Genomic DNA, 20796 nt, shown 5'->3' on the forward strand with positions numbered 1-20796 from the left:
TTTTTCAAGGACATGATCCAGATGGACTCCTTGCATGCTATCAAGCGGAGATGAAGAGCTGAGGAATTCTAGAAGATCGGATGATTTCAACCTTTGAAGAAGTGGTAACCTTTGAGTTTAAAGATAAGGTAATTTTGAAAAGCTAGGAGCCTTGAGAGGTGGCTCAAACCCATTGAAAAGAAAATATCAAGATCACTTTGTAGAAGCCAATTTTGAAAAGCTAGGAGCCTTGAGGGGTGGCTCAAACCCTTTGCATTAAAGGATGCTATCTTCATTCAAGGAGCAGCGGTATCCATAACAACTTGAGTCTCCTCATCACTAGTGCCATCGGTCATATGCACCTCTATATTTACATGGGATGTCCATAGCCGGGGGACATCATTTTTTGCAGCTGAGTGTTGGGTATCATTGAATCAATTGCAGTCAGGCTGTTAGGTGAAGGGATGTCCTTTAGGTCATCAAAAACATTTGGAGATGCATAGTCAGTGATGCCTGGTCGATTTCTAAAAGTCCTCTTAGAAAGTTGGTACCCCTCATTGTCCCCTTGTGTTTTGAAGAGAATCTTTATATCTCCTAGGAGGAGCAACATACTCAGGGTGCCTCCTTGAGGTGCCGGGGGGAGGGGGGGAGACTTCTCCAACTGATCAAGAGAAGATTTACCAAAAGTTTGCCGTTTGGGCACCATATTCTTGCTACCTGGATAATAAGGGATGAGTTTCACAGTTCCTGTGGCTAGAGTGGGGTAGTTTCTAGAGAAGTGACCCAAGTGTCCACAATGGTAGCAAGATCCTGAGAGGTTTCCCCACTTAAGATAGATAACCAACTTCCAACAGATTCTAGTTCTATTTCCATGGTCTCTGGCATGGCCTTGTTAGTATTCCACATTACACTGGCCCAATTTCTTTTAGGGTAGTTCATGGTAGAGGAGAACCAAACCTTTTACCAAGTGATGCAGCTAAATCTTTGATGCATGGCCATGAAAAGGAAAGTAAATCAATGAATTCAACCCAGATAGGGCAGTTGGATAGCAGCTCCTCTTTGATTCGCTTGACAGGTTGCCATGGAAGAACATGGATAACCTACCCACAAAGAATGATAGTAGAGGCATTTTCAAATGCCCTTTGATCTTAGCAGTAAAAAACAAAACTTCATATAGCCCTCATCCATTTTAAAAAGCTTTATCTACCATAGTCATTTTAAGCCTCGGTCTAAGAATCCACCAATCTCATTTAGCGAAGGTAGCTTGCCCGGGGAGGTCACTTAATAAAAATGTAACCTATCACGTAAGTTCAATAGAAGGGTATTAAAGTTCTTGAAACATACATAAATATATATAAATAAGGGCATTATTTTTTAAAATTTGAAAAAAAATACAAATTTGAAAAGAGCAGGGTACATTATATTCTTAACAAAATTCACAGATAAGGGGTTTTACAAACATGTCTTGAACAGCCATGATATGGTAGTTTTACATATAATGAACCCCCCGAGGTAGCTTGCCAGTGAAGTATAGCCCGATAGCATGTGATTTGGAAACAAACACTTGTGACACTATAGTTCTAGCAGGAGTAGTAACTTTGTGCACGCCCTTGACCAAAGGATCAAAGGTTAAAGCTTTAGTAAGACAGTTGGTAAGATCACCCACAGACAAGAGATCATTATTAGACAAAATAGGCGACAATGAAGCTTCACAAGGATTGAGGCAAAACATTGTGGGGAGAGACATTGTGCAAAAAAATCAAATGAGGACCTGAATTGTTACCGTGTCAATGTCAAGGTCACAAAGAAGAGTCGCGGTCGACTATTTTCTCCTTCCCGGCTGTAGAATAGGCCTCAATTGTTGCATACAAGAAGCCCAACGAGACACAATGTGATGCAGAACCCTAGGGAGGGATAGAGCAGGAACCCGACATCCTCTCTCTCTCTCTTATCTCTCTCTCTCTCTCTCTCTCTCTCTCTCTCTCTCTCTCTCTCTCTCTCTCTCTCTATTCACCACCCAATGGCCATGAGGTACAACTTTACTCTATCTTTACCTCATCAACAAGCAGCCACCACTGCCAGCAAGATTACCACTAAACCCTTCCCTTTCCTCTTTCTCTTTCATGGAGCATGTAGCTAGAAGCTAATACTCTCCCTCGTTGCTCATGGAGCCCTCATGCTCATCCACACACCCTCACACACACACAGACACACCTACAAACACACCCCCTCATCTATTGCATATGTTTCCCATGCAACAGTGGCGCCTCTCCGAGTTCCACTACATACAAAGGCGGCCAGTGTAAAAGCTATTCCGTTGATAACGACTCCTCCCTGCCTCCTTTTCCCTCTCTCCCCCGTGACCACTAGGTACATTAGCGGAAATTGACAAAGCTTTGCAGCGATCGTTGTAATAATTTCTCGGACATCATCGACGCTAGCCATCTCAGACATTGATGTTCATTCTTACCGTTTATTTTTATTCATTATATTTTATACCTAGACATTATATTAGATCCATAAGGATTGTATGAGTTTGATTCCATAGGCCTTTTGCAGATGGTGAATAGAACGTTTCATTTCATTTCTCTATCTCTCTTAACTCTCCCACTATGACTTCTTACAGAGGTGGACATTGAGGAAGCTCTTCCGCGATCATTGCAATTCTTTCTCAGACAAACAATCGATGTCAGGCATCCATGGGAACTGACGACAAGGATGATTCTTTTACTCTACTTTAGTACCAAGACATTGTATTAGATCCATAAGCATTATATGGGGTTGGTACCATATGCATTTGGAAGACAATTAATATCACATTTCATTTCTACTATCTCTCTCTCTCTTCCCCCTCCCACTATGACTCAAATGCAATACTTTCTCTGAAAACTTCTGTTGCCAGGCATCCACATGCATCGACGATGATGATGACAACTTTCCCTTGACGTTTTTTAGGGTCCTAGTTTTAGTTATTTTTAATTTAGTCTTTCACCTTACGTTATTTTATTTTGTACCCAGACATTGCATTAGACCCACTGAGATTGTATCACTTTACTTTCATCAGTCATTTGGGCCTTTTAAAGACGATTCATATAACATTTCATTTCATTTCTCTGTCTCCCCCTTGTCTACTGCATCTCACTATCCAACCCCCCCTCCCCCCCCCCCCCCCCCCCCAAATATGTTTTGGTAACTGAGATCAATAATGTTATATTTTAGACAATTATTAAAAATATATTTTTATAATACTTCAATAATTGCAAGTTTTTTATTAAAAAAACATCAAAATACAATATATAGAGAATGAATGGTGTACTAATTAAAGAATACATGCAATATAATACAAGTCCAGTTGTGTGTATTCTGCTAATATCCTCAGTAATTGTAGTTCATCCATGATTTTCTTCTTAAGGACATTATATGTAACTTTTTTTTTGTCATACTAGAGTTTATTATCATTTTTATTGTCTCTATTTGATACATTCTATGTATTATCTCCATTTCGTGATACAAATAAGATGTAATGTATATATATTATGGATTGGTGACTTAAATCTTTCTCTACTTATTCCAAGGCTAATTATCGTAGACTTCTCTAAGTAATGAGTGAAATTTTTTCTTTTACATTGCGCTATACAATCAAATCGGATCTCGGATCTCGGTTCCTACATTTTCTATTTGTTTGTGACTTTAGTTTATTTGTGCTATTTAGTTAGAACTGCAAAATTTTTCTTCTCGCTAAGTTGTCTCACATTTCCGTTTCCGCAAGGTTATTTTTTTCTTTGTGTTTGAGCTTAATTTATTTTTAACTTTGTGATGTTGAGTTAAGGTGCCAACGTAACACTGTACATTTTAAATGTGTAATCAAACACTAATATTCAATCAAATTCTAGATAGGCAGGATATTCTTTATTTCATCACAAATTACTAACACAAAATTAACACATTTTGAATTTGTCAACTATACTCTGCTGTAAGTTTGACAGTTGTAGCTCTCTCTTACTTGTGCCTCTCTCCATACGCACACACTAGTAGCTTTATTTTCAAATGCTATATACCATCCAATAATCTTTGTAGATACTCACACAAACTGAGGTACTTTGCATTAATCAACATCATTTTGTTCGTCCTTTGATGTACTCCAAAGCGGTGTCACACAGATAGTGATATATTTATCTTTTATGTCTTGTCTGGTCCATTGGTCACATGCACATATATTTTCTAATTGAGGAAGTGTCAAAATGCTCACTAGTTGTTCGTGTAGATTTACCGAATAAAAAATCACATTGACAAATTACAAATTCATTATTTTACACAAAATTAAATGCAAATCCGTCAATTTAGGCAGCATTAGTGCAGATTTGCTGCTTTAGGTAGCGCATCTTATTGGTATAGATTTGTTAATTTAAGCAACACTGCTCACGAAATCATGTTGTAGTGGCTGGACACCACTATCGTTAGGATGATTTTGTTATGCGGATATACAAAATGAAGGATATTTGGATTTGGATTTTAAATGGGTATATGTTGGCAGATATTTGGACGTGGATTTATGTGGGATTTGGACTTGGTATATGACATTTTCCTATAGCAACAATATTTATGCAATTTACATTGACATTGATGAGAGTTCACTTATTGAATGGTAAGTGTGACCAATGATATCCTGATACATCAAGGTTTGACATATATAGCTTATTCTAGTGGCATGGGACACTAGAATAGGTAGTATATGGACGATGACAGGCATAAACAACGTTGTTTAGTTTAATATTTTTTTTCCTAGCTTTTTATTATGAGATGTTCCTAACACAAAATACTAATCACTGTTTTTGACTAGTATAGTTTGCAGGTTCTTATTTGTGCAATTGAGAATAGTTGCTTTCCAACGGGGAGGTATGTAATGCAATTGATATTTTATTATTTATTGCAGCTGATAGGTAGAAAAAGAATTAGTAGCTAATGGACTATGTGAAAGGATATGGCATTTTTTGTATATTTTATTATTCAAGTGCTCTTTATGAGATTTCTCCAATTTGTACTCATTTTGAGAATTCACGAAATCTAAATGTAAATACGTGCAAGAGGAAAATGCTCACTCTTGCGCGCGGGAAGATTGCACCCAACGTCTATGTCATTATTCTCCTCCCTCACTTCTCCTGACCCCATGCCATTGTAGCACTCCACTCTAGGCAGTGCACCTGCACGTGCTCTCTCACTTTATCTCTCTATGTTCACACATAGCTTGGAGTATGTGCAAGAATGGTTGCCGGGTATGCAAATTTGTGTGTTTCATGGATCGTGGTATACAATTTTAGTATTTTGCAAGGCCACCGTGCCTTTCATTTGCAACACCCATCAACCAAAGCAGTAAAAGGGCATTCTTGCAAGTTTGATTAAGGTGTATCAAAACTTCAAGGGATTCAATGAGAGTTCAAAGAAAGCTTTCAATTCAAGCATCCAAAGAAAAGGACACTTTGTGAAGAGGAGCTTCACCAAAATTACAGGAATCTCTCTCTCTCTCTCTCTCTCTCTCTCTCTCTCTCTCTCTCTCTCTCTCAATAAAGCCTGATATTTTGCAACCAAGCACAACCACTTTTTGCAAATATTTTTTTTCTTACTTGTGAACTTGAAAAGAAGTTGACATTGACTAGGAGAGTCTCCTAAGCTAAGACCCCTCTATTAGCGCAATGGAAGAAAAGGGGGTTGGGATATTTAATTGGGAGGGTTTTCATACTTTTCAAACCAAGTTAATAGGCTACTTAATGAGAAAACAATTGTGAGGAATAGTCAAGCCAAAACTCATTGATCGGACATCCACTGCTAGTGCACAATTACTAGCACGAGCTATGAGTGCACAAAATCAATCCAAGGACAATCGGGCATTAGGAATCAAAATCACTTCACTACATGAAAATTATGTACACTTTATTGATGATTGTGATACCTTATCATTTGCATGGGAAGCACTAGAAAAAAACTTAGGAGCTAGGAAAAAGAAGAGCAAAGTAAACTTAAATAGAGATCTATACAAATTTCAAATGGAATGTAAGGAAGATATTGCAAGCTTAGTCAATCACCTCAAAAGTATGACCGCACAACTAGCTGATGTAAACAATGCAATACTAGAGGAGGAAAAATTTACAGTTTTTCTAACAGCGTTACCACCTAGATTTGACCACATCATGACCATGATTGAGGAGAAGGATCCAACACCATCTTTTCAAGACGCCATCAACTCTCTAATGTCCAAGAGAAGAAGAAAAGGAAGGAATTCTTCTTCAAGGGGAGGAGCTTTTATAGTTGACTCTAGTAGAAAAACTTGTTGCAAGTGTGGCAAAGAAGGGCACATAGCAAAGTATTGTCTAGCATCGAAAACTTGCAGCATTTGCAGAAAGCAGGGTCATTTTCCTTCCAAGTGTTTCAAAAGAGACAGAGGCAACTCCATTAGAAATCCAAGGCCCAAAGTGTTTTTGGCAGAAGAAGACAAAGATGAAGATGAAGAAGAAGGTGCAAATAGCCTTATGTTCTATGACACATTATCTATATTTTTTTCCTTTCCCTTCAAATGTATTTGTTTGGAGATAGCTTGGACTAGCTTGGTGTCAATTTTGTGCATCCGTTTGAGGGGAGGTGTTTGAGTGTCTCTTGGATTATAGATATTTTGTCTCCCTGGATTGGAGATGTTCTTTTTGCTCATGGATTAAAGTGTTTTAGAGATGTCAATTTTCTTCAGTTTCTTCCTAGTCCAAACCTTAAGGGGAGAACTGTAAAGTGTGAGCTTTGTCCTACAATGTGAAGGAGAGAAGAGTGGATTTATCCCACATGCAGTGGTGCAAGTTTGTAGAGCTACTTAAAGCTCATTTCATGAGTGAATAGATACAAGTCTATTTTGCATTACATCTCCATTGCTTATAGTGATCTTGTGATGTATTAGCAAATACTCAAGATCGTGTTAATGAGTCCAAGTTAATTGATCTTGGAATCTAATCTGCTTGAGTGATAATCTAGCCAACACACAATCACTTGTGTGCATACGATGTTTCTTTTTCATCCACCCTAGATAGCATGATTCAATTCCCATCACTCATCATTGGTCTCTAATTTCAAGAACCACAAGAAGCTCAAAGAATCTAATCATTCATGCCTTAGGTACTCATTGTGTAGCTCCACAATATATAGAAGGGCTTTGTTTGTTGACTCCTCTCTTATTTTTGTAGCGTGTTGTTGCTGCATAAACATGGAAAACGCTTGAAACATTTTCATTGTACCTTGATCAAAGTGTGTCAATTGTTTTTCTTGAATACTTTGAATCCTCACCCTATCTAGTTTCATAGAAGGCTAGCAAAAGTATATCAAAAAATTTATGTTGTGGCCAAGAATACACTGTCCCTTTGACTATGATAGTTCTTAGCTTTAATACTTGACAAGAACCACTTATTCAAAAGATCAAACAAAAAAAAAGCTTTAGTTAAGCCATGGAATATCCACTCATTTACAAGGCCAAGAACAACTTAAAAAAAAAATTATGTGTGATTATTTCATGTAGCCTTAACCACAATTACACAAGTACAATGCCCATTTGTCTTGTAGAAAACTTGATCTTACTCCTCCATTTATTCATTTAGGCGATTTCATGGAATCTTGGGATACAATTACACACACCTTTTTGAAGAGTGAAAAACCCTAGTTGGAACCCTTTCACACCCGAATACAAGGAAGAAGTTGTGCGAGATTGTATCAGCACCCCATAGGAGAACCATTTTATCCCTTCTTAAATTGTGAGCGATGTGGAATTTTGAGCCACATTTGACTCAAATTGGGTAATTTTGGCCCTTTCACGGTCTTTCTGTTCATTTTTAGCCCGAATATAATCCATTTTATTTGTAAAAAACCCAAACAAGGTATAAAAAATCCCTAAAATTGTGGAAAAACTCCCTTGAGCTCAATTTACATGATGAAACTTCTTTTTTCCATTTTTCTTGAGGTCCAATCATATCAATGATGGCCATGCTTGCCATTTTTCTTGAGGTCGAGTCCGTGGGGGATACACCATGGAAAACTTATTCACTATAAGAGATCCCTTAAATTCCAACCTCAAATTACAAATGTCAAAGGTGGGTGTCGGTATATGTGTAGGCAGATCTAGAGGGATATCAAGTTTTTTTAAAAAATAATTTTCAAATTTACAGCGTGTATACCAGTGCGTATATCGATGTAAATATCGGCATGTATCAGTGCACATATCGGCACCTGTACCGATGGACTTTGCAAAAACAAAACTGCTGGTTTTTCTTGTGTATTTTTCTCCTTTCTTCTCTTCCTCTCTTGCCCTCCTCCTCCTCACCCTTTGTTTAACAAAAGATATCTTTACCTAATTTGGAAAAACAATAGTCAAGAATAAATGAGTTAAGCTTGGTAAAATATTCAAATGACCATTTTATTTCTTTTTGTTTCATGGTAAGTAAAACCATTTTTTGACTAGGACAAAATCCTTTATAGCCAAGATTTATTACAAGTTTAATGATGTTTTGTAACGATTCTATAAGAATATTTTCATCGTGGTGAGGAATAGCTTCATAAAAAGCTTTAACATCATATGATATTGCTGACAAAATCATTGAGGGCATATTTATCAAACACTCGTATTGATTATTGATAACCCAATATGCTTTTGTGTGAATTTGTGAAAATGTAGCGAATCTTTTATGAAACATGACAGTGTATTCTTTAAGACTATTATCTAGGGCGTTTGACATAAGTGTGATACGATGTGTGAAGGGAGAAAACACACAATCATGTGCATTTGTGATCCATCTAAATAGGATTTTGTACTCTCCCATAAGGTAGGGAAGACATTTATTAATTACTGGCTGCACATCAAAATCTAAGAAACATTCATTCACAAGATGTATTATGTTTTCTTTGGTCAACTAGCATAAATTCAAGAGATTCACGTCGTTCTTTTGCAATTACACGTATGATTTTCTTACAAATGAAGACGAGTGTTTGTGATGACTTAAGATGTATTTCATTTCATCCATTAGGTCTTCATCCTTAAACCAAGTATTTTGATTTACTTTATCGATCTATAGGAAAGAGTTTATTAAATTCTTTGGCAAGATTTCTTGATATTAGATAATAGTGGTGCGGGTTTGATTCCATATTTAATAATGTGCAAATCCTATTCCAACCATTGCAAAACTCAAAAATCACAGACTTTAAATTTAAATGTACAAGAGGGATATGGTTGAGACCTTTCAGGATAAAGTCTTTCTGTGTAGGGTGTCTAACCATATCTGGTGATGTTGTGATGACATCTTCTCAACTTCCCAAAATCTTTCAAGAAAGGTTTAAAACGTTTATGTGTCTCACACCCACAACTATAATTAAGGTTAAAGGACTCTCTAAAGACTTGTGCAGGTTTGTAAAGAAATTGGCTAATATTTTTACTATATTTCCATCCAAAGTTTATTTTTTTAAAATCAAGGTCATTTATGAAAACCAATTTTGAGCAATAATTGGATGTAAAAAAAATTCAAACTAATAAAATCCATAAACTTATTACAAAACATAAGGTATATAGGCCGTTGAATGCTACATGCTTACGGCTAGCCGCTTAGTGTTAGCCGCACAATGCTAGCCACAAAAGAACCTCGACAAAAAAATTTAAACTAACACAAATGGACCGCAATAGTGCACACAGACTACAAAAATGCAAAAATATTTTGAAAACGGACTTAGGCCAAACCCTAACATATAGACAATGATAAATAAAGAAGAGATTATTACCTGATCTCTGTGCACCTCTAGACCGAGTTGTGCAGAGATCGGGCACGTCTAGAGAATGTGACGTTGTTAGAGCTAGCAGCAAATGGTAGAAAAACCACAAACAGACTACAGAAATGCAACAGTATTAAGAAGTGACTTGTGTACTTCAAAAATGCAAAGGAGCTTGCACAAACAAAGTAATATAATGCAATGAAACTTCAATATCACTTACAAACTTAAATGTCATAATAACTAATAGATTATTTTCCTAAATGATTTTCTCATGTTAAATTGATCATTTAACATGGGGAAGTGCCAGGGGAGAAAAAGCTAGAATATTGGTTAAGCTGGTAGACTGGCCACAGTAGGGATCCAAAGGAGGGAAAATAGGGATCCAAAGAGGGGACCATCTGCAAAATATCAAGGTGCAACAATGGGCTAAAAAGACCCTAAGGTTCAGCCCATTAAGACTTCCAAAATGCTAAGGCTCCAAAGTTCAAATGTTGTGTCCAAAGGTCAAACATTAGGGAAATTGGATGCTTTGTGTGTGTCCCAAAAAGTCTTCAAGCATCCCTACGTAGGAGGGGGCGAGCCCTAGTTGTACAAGAGTGAGAAACTCACTTACACACACACACACACACACACACACACACACACACACACACACACACACACACACACACACAAGCTCCCTTAAAACAAAGGGAATGAGGGATCACACATGTCAGCTCCCTAGTCGAGATGCGCACAAGGTGTACTCAAATCCCATTGGATGGCCAGGGAGGTGGAGCAATGAGAATTAGGCTAGATTAAATCTAGTTTAATTAATTTCAAAACACTTAATAAAAGAACCAATAGGAATTAAGCTCTCTAGAAGACTATTGGACAGTCTCCCAAGGGGTCCAATGAGCATTCAGTAGCCCAATATCTTTCCTGATTCCTATTGGCCAGGAGGGAAAGGGGTCCAATGAGAGTTTAGCTGAATTAATTAATTACCTAAAGCTCTCACAAAAGGGGAAAAGAGGACACATGTCAAAAGACTATTACTTATGCTACTTAACTTTCATTGGCTAAGCTGGGAGAGGTCCAATGAGGTGTTGACAAGAGAAAATAGCAAGAGGGGTCCACCAAGAGAGAGAGAGAGGGGGGGCTGATTTTTCAAAGGAAATTATCCACACACACCCACACAAGATCATGTGTAGAGTAAGAAGACTCGCTCTCTCTTCTCAAGCTTCAATGGCAAGCTTATCACCTACTCCAAGCTTGTGAGAAGGGAGGCCTATAGCAAAAAATCTTAGCTCTCTGATGAAATCCAACCAAGAGCCAAGATTCAATGCATGCTCATCTCCTCTACCATGCTAATTACTAAGCTAAGCTATGCTATTATGAGTGATTATGCGAGGAGATGTACATATTTATCATAAGACTACTCCTTCTTCCTCTCAATCTACTCTCATACCCGCTAGCTCTCACCATCTTCGAAGATATGTGAGGTCTTGAGTCTGAGACCATGAGGGAATTGATGTTGTGTTTGATAATTGTTTTGCTTAGTGCTTGAAGTTTCCATCTTCATTGCACTAGCTAGTAGTGAAGGAACACAAAGAATTGTATTGTAAAATGTATATCTTGATGTGAGAAACCATAATACACAGCCTTTTGGAGTGGGGGCCGGCTCATGGAAATCCGGTCCTCAACTATTGTCACTTGCTTAATTTATCTCTCTTTTGAAGTATTGTTCATGCTATCTAATTAGGTGTTATACTTTTTATTGCTCTCTCCACTCAAGCACTCTTGTTATTCTCATTAGGAATCTATTCTAATGAAATGCTCACTATGTTCATGCTATTTTTCTCTACACAGAAGTTACTAGACCATTAAATGCTACATTGGTATCAGAGCACAAGGTTTCTCTTTTCTTGCTCAAGAAGGGAGGTCCTCAAGCTAGCTATAAGTGGTTGGTATAATTAATTGCATGTGAGTTATTAGAATAGGGATTTTTCAGACTTGTAGTGCGCCTACCTTTGTGAAGTTAACGAGGCATCACCGTCGAGAGCTATGGTCTTAATCGTGGACTCCTACGGGGCTTGCCTACGGCTTAACCACTATTGATCTATTAGAAGCTTGACAGGGGCCGGTGCTATTTTTGTGTTGAACAACCCTCTCTTCTATTCCTTGCAATTAATGGTATCCGAGCCACCGGTACAGTAGCTTGAGTGCTTTTTCTAAAGGGGTAAAGAGGAGTAGCAACTAGGGCTTGAAGTGCCAAAGTATAGCTAAATGTTTTTAGAATGGTTGACAATAGTAAAGAGAGTGAAATTAATGTTGATAACTTTTGATTTTGCTAATGAGCAGTCTACTAATGATGCCCCTATGCTTGTTAAATACCTTGTTTCTAGGCTGCAACAAGCCATGGGCAATCCATCCCTCCACAGTGAATTGCAATGGCAGCTTTGTGCTCATGGGATTCTTTAAGCTCCCCACCATCACAAGAGAGTAACTAGGAAGCCTCCTTGTGAGACCTCCAAAAGAGGCCTCTCTCCGATTTGGGAAGAAGAAGAAGATCCATCGAAGGGCTCAAAAATTTTCTTCTTGATGATGCATCTCCTTCCCAAAGGAGAATTCAAGAGCCTCCACCGAAGGAACGCAAAAAAAGTGAGTCTCTTGCCACCTCGATGGAGATGGCTCCACGAAGACGGCAGGCTAAACGCTCTCCATCACTTCCAAAATGAAGAAGACCATCGCATGCTTCTCCACACCATAATTCAAAGAGGGATGACAAAAAGAAAGAGAAGAAAAAGGCAAGAAAGAGGACACCATCTTCTTCATCCTCTTCCTCTTATGAAAGTGATGGTGAAGACAAAGAAGATCAAGGCAAGAAAAAGGCAAGAAAGAGGTCACCCTCTTCTCCATCTTCCTCAAATTCTTTATCTTCTGAAGAAAGTGATGGTGCAACCTTTGAACCATCAAAAAGAAGAGGCCATAGGAGATCCTATGCCACGTGGAAGAGGTCGTCCAAGATCAAGAAGTTCAAAGAGGGAGGGAAGAGCATCTCTTTCCTTACCTATGATGGCACCTTTGGTGCTACAGACAAAGTCTTGGCCTTGATCCAATAATTTGATGCGGTGTTTGGAGATGAGGGCTTCATGGAGTCCTCTAAGCTACACCATCCAGCTATGCACTTTCAAAATCCCTCCAGGCAATGGTGGTCTAGCCTACAGGCCATAGCCTACGGGCCAACGGTGAAGCTCCACGAACATGGAAAGCTTTAAGAGCTTCCACTATGAAACACTTTTTGGCCACCGATGCCAAAGAGAAAGTACTCACCGAATGTCGAAGCTTGAAGTTCTCTCCCTACAAATATGTAGACAAGTTTTGGGACTTACAAATCAAAGACACTATCTTCAAGAAGTTGGATTTTGGAGAGCAAAAGCAACAACTTTGTGCAAGCTTAATTGAATAAATGACGGAGTATGTCAACTCCCAAAGGCCACGCACCATATTGGTGGTTATACACCATACTATGGTGGCTTCTCAAATCAATTTCCAAACGGGGGATAAAAGATATTTTAAGCCCACGGAAAACAAGGGTTCCAATGAGCCTAAGGGGAAGGAAAATGTCCAGAAGTCTCCTAAGGGAAATCCCAACAGAGCTAAGGAGAAGGGATTTTACAAAGGTAAAAAAAACTCTCTCCAATAGAGCTTGAGCATTACCGCAAGGATAACCGTTGTTTCAAGTGCGGCGATCAAGGGCATCTGTATAGAGCTTGTCCCCAAAAGAACACCTGCCATGAGCCTCCTAGAGCTACCTTGGTTGAAATCCAAGAGGAGGAAACTCACCACAAAGGATCTCCTCTATGCCATGCTTAGGGAAAGGTAAGAGAACATGATGCTTTTATTCTCTTTGACCCTGGTTCTACTCAAAATTTCATATCCATAGAGTTGGCCACCAAGCTAGGCATACAAGCTTACGAGATGGGAGATATCCTATCCACATAGAGTGCTTTCAAGGGGCAAGAATCTTTAGTCACTCCCTTAATCGGGAAATTGAGGCTCCATGTCCAAAGCTATGTGGACAAAGAGGACTTTGTTATCTCTCTTCTCAAGCATGTGAATGTAATCCTAGGGGCACCATGGCTTGATTGCATAGCTGCCAATGTTAAATTTCCTGAAAGAAGAATCTACTTTAGGTTCAGGGAAAACGATATGTACATAGATGCCAAGAAAATGGGTAAAACCATACCATTGTACAGACACAAGCTTTCAATAAGTCAATAAAGAGCTCTATTTCCATGTACATGATTTTTGTTAAAGATTCTCAAAATGAACCTAATGTTTTAAAAAAAGAAAATAAACACACTTTCAAAAAATTAGAGTTATCCAATTTTCTCAAGGGGTTTCAAGATGTCTTTATTGACGACACCTAGCTACCCCTTAAACGAGGCAATGATGACCATGCAACTAAACTTCTTCCAGGAAGTTCACCGCCTAACAAACCTCCTTATAGAGTTTCCCAAGCTCAAAAAGAGGAGATTATGCGGCAAGTGCATGAGTTAGTTGAGAAGGGCATGATTAGGCCCAACTCATCTCCATTTTGTTCTCCTCTGCTACTAATGCAAAACAAAGACGGCACATATCGTATGTGTGTCGACTATAGAGCACTAAATAGGATCACTATCAAGAATAGGTTTCCCGTTTCATGGTGGGTACAAGACCTATTTGATAAGATACAAGGGTCCACCTACTTCAATAGGATTGACCTAAAAAGTGGCTATCATCAAAAAAGGATAGTTCATCAAGACATTGTAAAGACCGCATTTTGCACTACGTTTGGTCTTTACGAATACATTGTCATGCCTTTTGGCTTGACAAATGCACCAGGCACATTCAAGTGCTTGATGGAGAAGCTATTCAGGCCTCACCTAACCTTTACTGGAGTGTTCTTTGATGATATCATCATCTACTCTATTTCATTAGACAAACACAAGCAACACCTCCAAGTAATATTTCAAGTTTTAAGAGAGAATAAACTTTATGGTAATCGAAAGAAAAGTGCATTTTTCTTACAAGAGATTCAGAATTTAGGTCGCATTATCTCTCAAGATGGCATCCAAATGGATCCATCAAAGTTAGAGGTAATAAAAGGATGGCCTAAACCAAGGAATCTTCATGACCTTAGAAGCTTTATAGGTATGTGTCCATACTATAGACGATTCATAGAAAAGGTCCCACAAATTGTAGGACCATTACATGACCTAACAAAGAAAAACGGTCGGTCTTCCAAGGAGAAAAAGGCTTTCAAAAGCTTAAAGAAAACCTTATCTCTCAACCTCTGCTTACACTACTGGCTCTCTCAAAGCCATTTGAGGTCCAATGTGATGCTTGTGGTGATTTCCTTGGAGCTATTTTGCTCCAAGAAGGGCACGCCATAGGCTATGAAAGTCGAAGGCTCGACCTTGTTGAGCAAGCTCTAGGCATATATGAAAAGGACGTCCTCATAGTTCTACATGTCTTAGACTCATATACGAACTATTTATTGGGGACTCCTTTCATTCTGCGAACGGATCACCAAAGTCTTAAGTACTTCATGACGTAGACCAAGCTCTCGGACAAACAAATGAGGTGGATAAAATTTCTTTTGCAATTTCATTTTCATATTGCTCACTTTGCTGGAAAGCATAATCAAGTAGCCAATGTATTGATTCTGATTTTAGAGATGTGATTTCAGCCCTTGCACTAGGGAAGAAAGAGGAACCATTTACTTTACAGGATGGTTATCTTCTCTATGGCAATAGACTATGTGTTACTAACTCACTATGTGAGAAAGTAATGTATGGATCTTATGCTCCTCCTTGTGCGGGGCATAGAGGGATTCAATCTACCCTAAAGGGGATTGAAATACATTTCTATTGGCCTACAATGAAAGAAAACATGCAAGAGTATGTCTCTAAATGCGTGGTATGCCAAAAGACGAAGTTTGATAGAGGGAAGCAACCTGGATTGCTTCAACCTTTGCCAATCCCTAACTCACCATGGGAGAGCATATACATGGATTTTATCTTTGGATTGCCTAATTCTATCCATGGAAATACAGGAATATGGACGATAGTAGACAGGTTCAATAAACAAGCTCATTTTATACCTATCAAAAAGACTATCAAAGCCCATCAAATAGCAACCCTCTTCACTTTAGAACCCTTCAAGTACCATGGTTTGCCAATGTCCATAGTATCAAATAGAGATCCTAGAATAACTAGTAATTTTTGGAAGGGTCTCTTTGAGAATTTAGAAACAAGGCTAAACTTCTCTTTGGCCTATCACCCACAAATGGATGGCCAAAGTGAAATATCTAACCTAACAATTATTGATCTACTAAAATCCTATGTAACGGAAGTAGATCAAACATCCCAATGGGAGAAATACTTACCCTTAGTGGAGTATGCCTACAATAACACTTTATATACTTCCACCAGAAAAGCACCTTTTGAGGTAATCGAGGGAAGATAAAAAAGTCCCCTGCTACTTAAGGTACAGGGGAAGATCTTTGTTGCAAATGAGTATAGCTGAGACCTACAAGAATATTTCAAAAAGATTAAGGATTCTATCTCTATCTCACAGCAAAGGCAAAAGGCTACTACTGCTAACAAGAACATAAGAGCCCAAGCCTTTAAAGAAAATGATTGGGTCTTACTCAAATTTCCCAAGGCTCGACTAAGGCACACAATAGGCAAGAATCGTACGATACACCAAAAGTACTATGCTAAGCTAGAAAAAAGGTACTATGGTTCCTTTTAGATTCTTAGGCCAATCAATGAAACGGCCTATCAACTCAAGTTTCCCAGCCATTGGCTCATACACAATATTTTGCATGTGAGCGTATTAAAGCCTTATAAAGGAGAGACATCTCAAGAACCAACTATTGAAGACCCACCGGAGATCGAGGACCAAGAAGAAGTGCTATAGCCCGAGTCCATTCTCCCACATGAAGACAAGGTACTAAGAGGTGGTGAGACTATCGGATGATATCTTATTAAGTTTAAGAATTATCATTTTGAAGATGCTAGATGGATGCAAAGGATACAGCTAAAGGATAACCTAAACCTTGTCAATGCTTACTGTGCTTCCCTAGACACTGGGTAGAGACCTCTATATGAATTAGTTAGGAGTCGGTCGAGTGTAGATTGACATCCTATGCTTGCTTCCACGCGCCTGCGGGGCGAGCTTCGTCCTTAGGTGACAAATCTTTTTAGGTGAGTTCTTGCTATGCTGATGTCCGTCGCGGTGTATCCGTCCAACAGGTAGAGAAGATAAATCATATTCATTAGTATTTTTGCTAGCAAGTAGAGGATCCCTATGTTACCCTACAATATTGTTCTGGAATGGATGACTAGTCCATTTGGTGCTTGAGAGCCTAAGGTGCCGCAAGCATGTCTGCACATTAGTCCTATCAATCTTATATAATAGAGCTAGAAACTCTACTTGGTGTTTGGGAGACGTCCTCTCTGCAAACTTGATCTAAGACTGCATACTACTCCACATTTGTCCACAATAAAGAAAAAGAGAGTCTTATAACACAAAAACACAGATCTTGAAGGAGACCCTACTAACTCCAATATGTCACTCTCCCTAAGGTCTATGAATCAAAACCCCAACCCAAAACACCCGATGCAAAATCACGTAGGATGTCTGGCCGAAATTTGCAGGTCGTCGTTTCTGCAAACTAAAGTTCATAATGTGTAGCTCTACTCAATGCGAACGCGTGGATATGCTGCAATGCAAAAACGGATAACGTATACTCAACGAATCACCAGATGAAGCTCATAGATGGAGCTCGCAAAACCAGACCGTACGCGCGCAATGTAGGTATTGGCGCATAGCTCTCATCGAGTGCAACACGCTACACTTCTCCGCACTCAATTCCGACCACAGGCGCACGCGTAGCGTCAAGATGAAGCTCTCACTCTCTCTCGTACACAATACGCTCACTCACAGACTTCAAACTTTTGAAAAATGACAAAGGGCTTTTTTCATTAAGGTCAAAAAGTGGTATAAATACCTTACAATCTCAAACCTTAATGTTTCAATTTAACCATCTACTCAATCTAAATGTCAAAACTGGGATACAATCTAGAAACTTCTGTAAGCCCCAATATTTACAAAGGTGAAATGTCGGGTTTTCTCAATAAATAAATAATTACAAAAAATAATAATGCGCCGAGTAGTCATTTTCCGTAGGGTGTGTCCAGCTTCTAACACTCCCCCCCTCCTTGTTCATGTTGTCCCAAACATGGCTGTTGAGCTACTTCTTCATCTTAGGCTTTCTCTCATCTTGAGCAGTGACTCGTATCTTGCATGTTGAGCTAGTAGCGTCAAGGCCGAATATATATGTGTTGATTGTGAAGAAGCCGGTGTAGAAAGCTTCTTCAAAGTCCTGGAGGTGATAGGATGGAAAAAACATGATCCTTTGATACAATGCATGTATCACCTCCTTAGAAGCCTGACTAGACAGATCGTATCTGTATGTATCTTAGCAGAAGCATATATTGTCTGTCGCCTGGCCTGGTTTGAACGTCTCGAAGACTGCCAAAAGTGTTTTGCAAATCTTTCTCATCATAATGCAAGATACGTCAGGCGAGCCAGTAAACAATTTGATGGCGTCCGTTAGGGTTTTCACCATGTATTGCTCACTTATTCTCTCGCCTGCTTTTGAGCGCAGCTTCGGGTAATTTAGCCAAGTAGGTTGGTTTCTTTGCAATAGCTCATGAGCCTTCCACGTCCGCATCCTCGGTAGAGGGCAGAAACTGAGGTTATCTCTGATGGCTTTAGGTGCCTCTACCAAATGGATTAGATATTGTGGATACTTTGTCAGCCATGCCTTTCTCCACCTGGGTTGAGAGTCGATCAACTTTACTCCTTCAGGCTTGGAGATGTCTGCTTTGTACATTGGCACTGTTGACTCCTCTCTGATATGCTTGTTGATTATGGCAGCTTCATATTTCAGCAGAGGATATGGGAGAGAGGGTTGTACCCATTCATGCCGAAGGTTGCTGGCATCTATCTTCTGAATAGTCATTGATTTAAAGACCCTCTCCTCCCATTCCAAAGCTTCTCTGGCTATCTCTTTGACTGCTGCTTCTATTGCCTTTTGCAGCTTCTCTTCTTCTTCTTGTGTCAGATCTTGTGGCTCTTGAGAGAGTCTTACAAGGATTTTATCTTGCATGGTGGTGTCCACTAGATCTGCCACATTCTCTATGTCTATTCCCTCCATTGCTGTTGGCCCGGTGCTAATTTGCTCTTCTGTTTGCTGTTGGCCTCTCAGCTCTTCTATTTTCTTCTGAAATGTCTTCTTTTCTGCTTCAGCTTGTTCTCCCATATTCACAAGGAGGTCATTCAAATCGGCATTTATCTTTTCCGCCTCCTCGAGCTTTCTCTTGATGGTTTCTAGCTCATTCTGCATTGCTTTGTGCTCTTCTTCCATGCGGGTTTGCATGACCACTGACCCCTCGGCCATCATCAGCCTCAGCTTTTTCTCTAATGTTAACTCCTTTTGGAGCTCTTTCATTTGTTCTTCATAAAGCTCCGTCTCTGAAGTGGTGTGAGTCGTGCTAGTAGCTCTGACTCTTGCAAGAGATACCCGTAGCCATTGGATGGTTTGATCTTTGACTTTAATCTGGTCTCTTATCTATATTACCTCATCCTCGCTAGCTTCCTGCTCTATCTCTGCCTTCTCTTTGGCATTCCTCATGTCTTCCACTTCCTTGGATTCTTCAGCAAGTTGTAGGGTTAGATTATCCCTTTCCCTCTCTGCATCTGTCAATGCCTTGCTGAGTTTTCTGTATTCGTCTTTAGCTCCTTGCAGTCTTTGAGCTGCTGCCTGATTCTCTCGTTCCATCTGCTAACATCTTTGCAATGTCGTGGCCAGACTGGCTTGGAGCTCTGCTTCTTTCTCTATATGTGCTTGGCTTTGTTTTTGTAGTATGTCTACTTCAGATTTGATCAGAACTTCATTGGCTTTGAGATTGTCAACCTCACTTTCTGTGGCCAATGAATTTGCCCTGAGCCCGGTTAGCTTGTTCATCACCACATCCGAATCATTGGTGGGTGGCTGCAGGTCCACTGTATCAGTGGCCATCTCTTTTAGTTCCACTAACCACAGTCTCTGCATCTGTTCTTTAGGCCTTGTGCTTGCCAAGCCAAATGCTAATGTAGCTTCCTCTTCTCTTGAATATCCCGCAGCTAGTAAATCACGAAATGTGTTATACCTTCTTTCCTTTGGATCTATCTTTTCCTCTTTCTGTTCATCTTCTTCTTGCTGCTCTTTCTCTTGGATCTTTTCTTGCTAAAAATCTTCTTGTTCCTCCTCCTTTTGTTGGGTTTGTGGAGGGCTACGAGGAGATGGTGATGGCGGTGGGATGGATTCCGGGCTTGACTGTGGAGTTGGTGGCTTCTTCTTGAAGTCTTGGTCCGCCTTGGTATTCCTCTCTCTTTCCTGGCCTTCCTGGTCTTCTAGCAGTTGTCGTCGTACTTCATCCACTTCTTCTTTTGTAAATGGGATGTTAGGGATGTTTTCTGCCGTACCATCCAGGATCTCAAATTTTTTGATAAAACCTTCAAACCTATCTCTGTGCACCCTTTGGGATGATCCCGACATGGCTTCCAAGGACGGCTTCCATAACTCACTCAAATCTCCCTTGAGTGCTCTTTTGGCTCTGAAGCTTTCCATTAGCCGCTCTAGCCATGCCACTTTCTGTGATTTTGTCTCTTTGACCGGCACTTGTACAGTTTTCTTCTTTCCTTTCTTCAAGTCTGGTTGTTCCTCTTGCACACACTCTAACCGGTGCTTCAATATTGTGGCAACTCTGGGTGCTTTGGGCTGTTCATCCTCTTTATTTACTTTGAGCCTTAGCGAGTCATTCTGTGATGGAGGGTTAGGCCATCTTCCCTTGGCGTGCAACGCTCCATAAACCACTTTTGTTATCAAGTCACATGGCACAATGTAGGTGGGATTCTTTTTGCCCATCTTCACCAGATTTTCATGGATATAAGCAG

Source organism: Adiantum capillus-veneris, chromosome 9 (assembly GCF_014529385.1).
Source record: "Adiantum capillus-veneris isolate H3 chromosome 9, ASM1452938v2, whole genome shotgun sequence".
In the NCBI taxonomy this organism is placed as follows: domain Eukaryota; kingdom Viridiplantae; phylum Streptophyta; class Polypodiopsida; order Polypodiales; family Pteridaceae; genus Adiantum; species Adiantum capillus-veneris.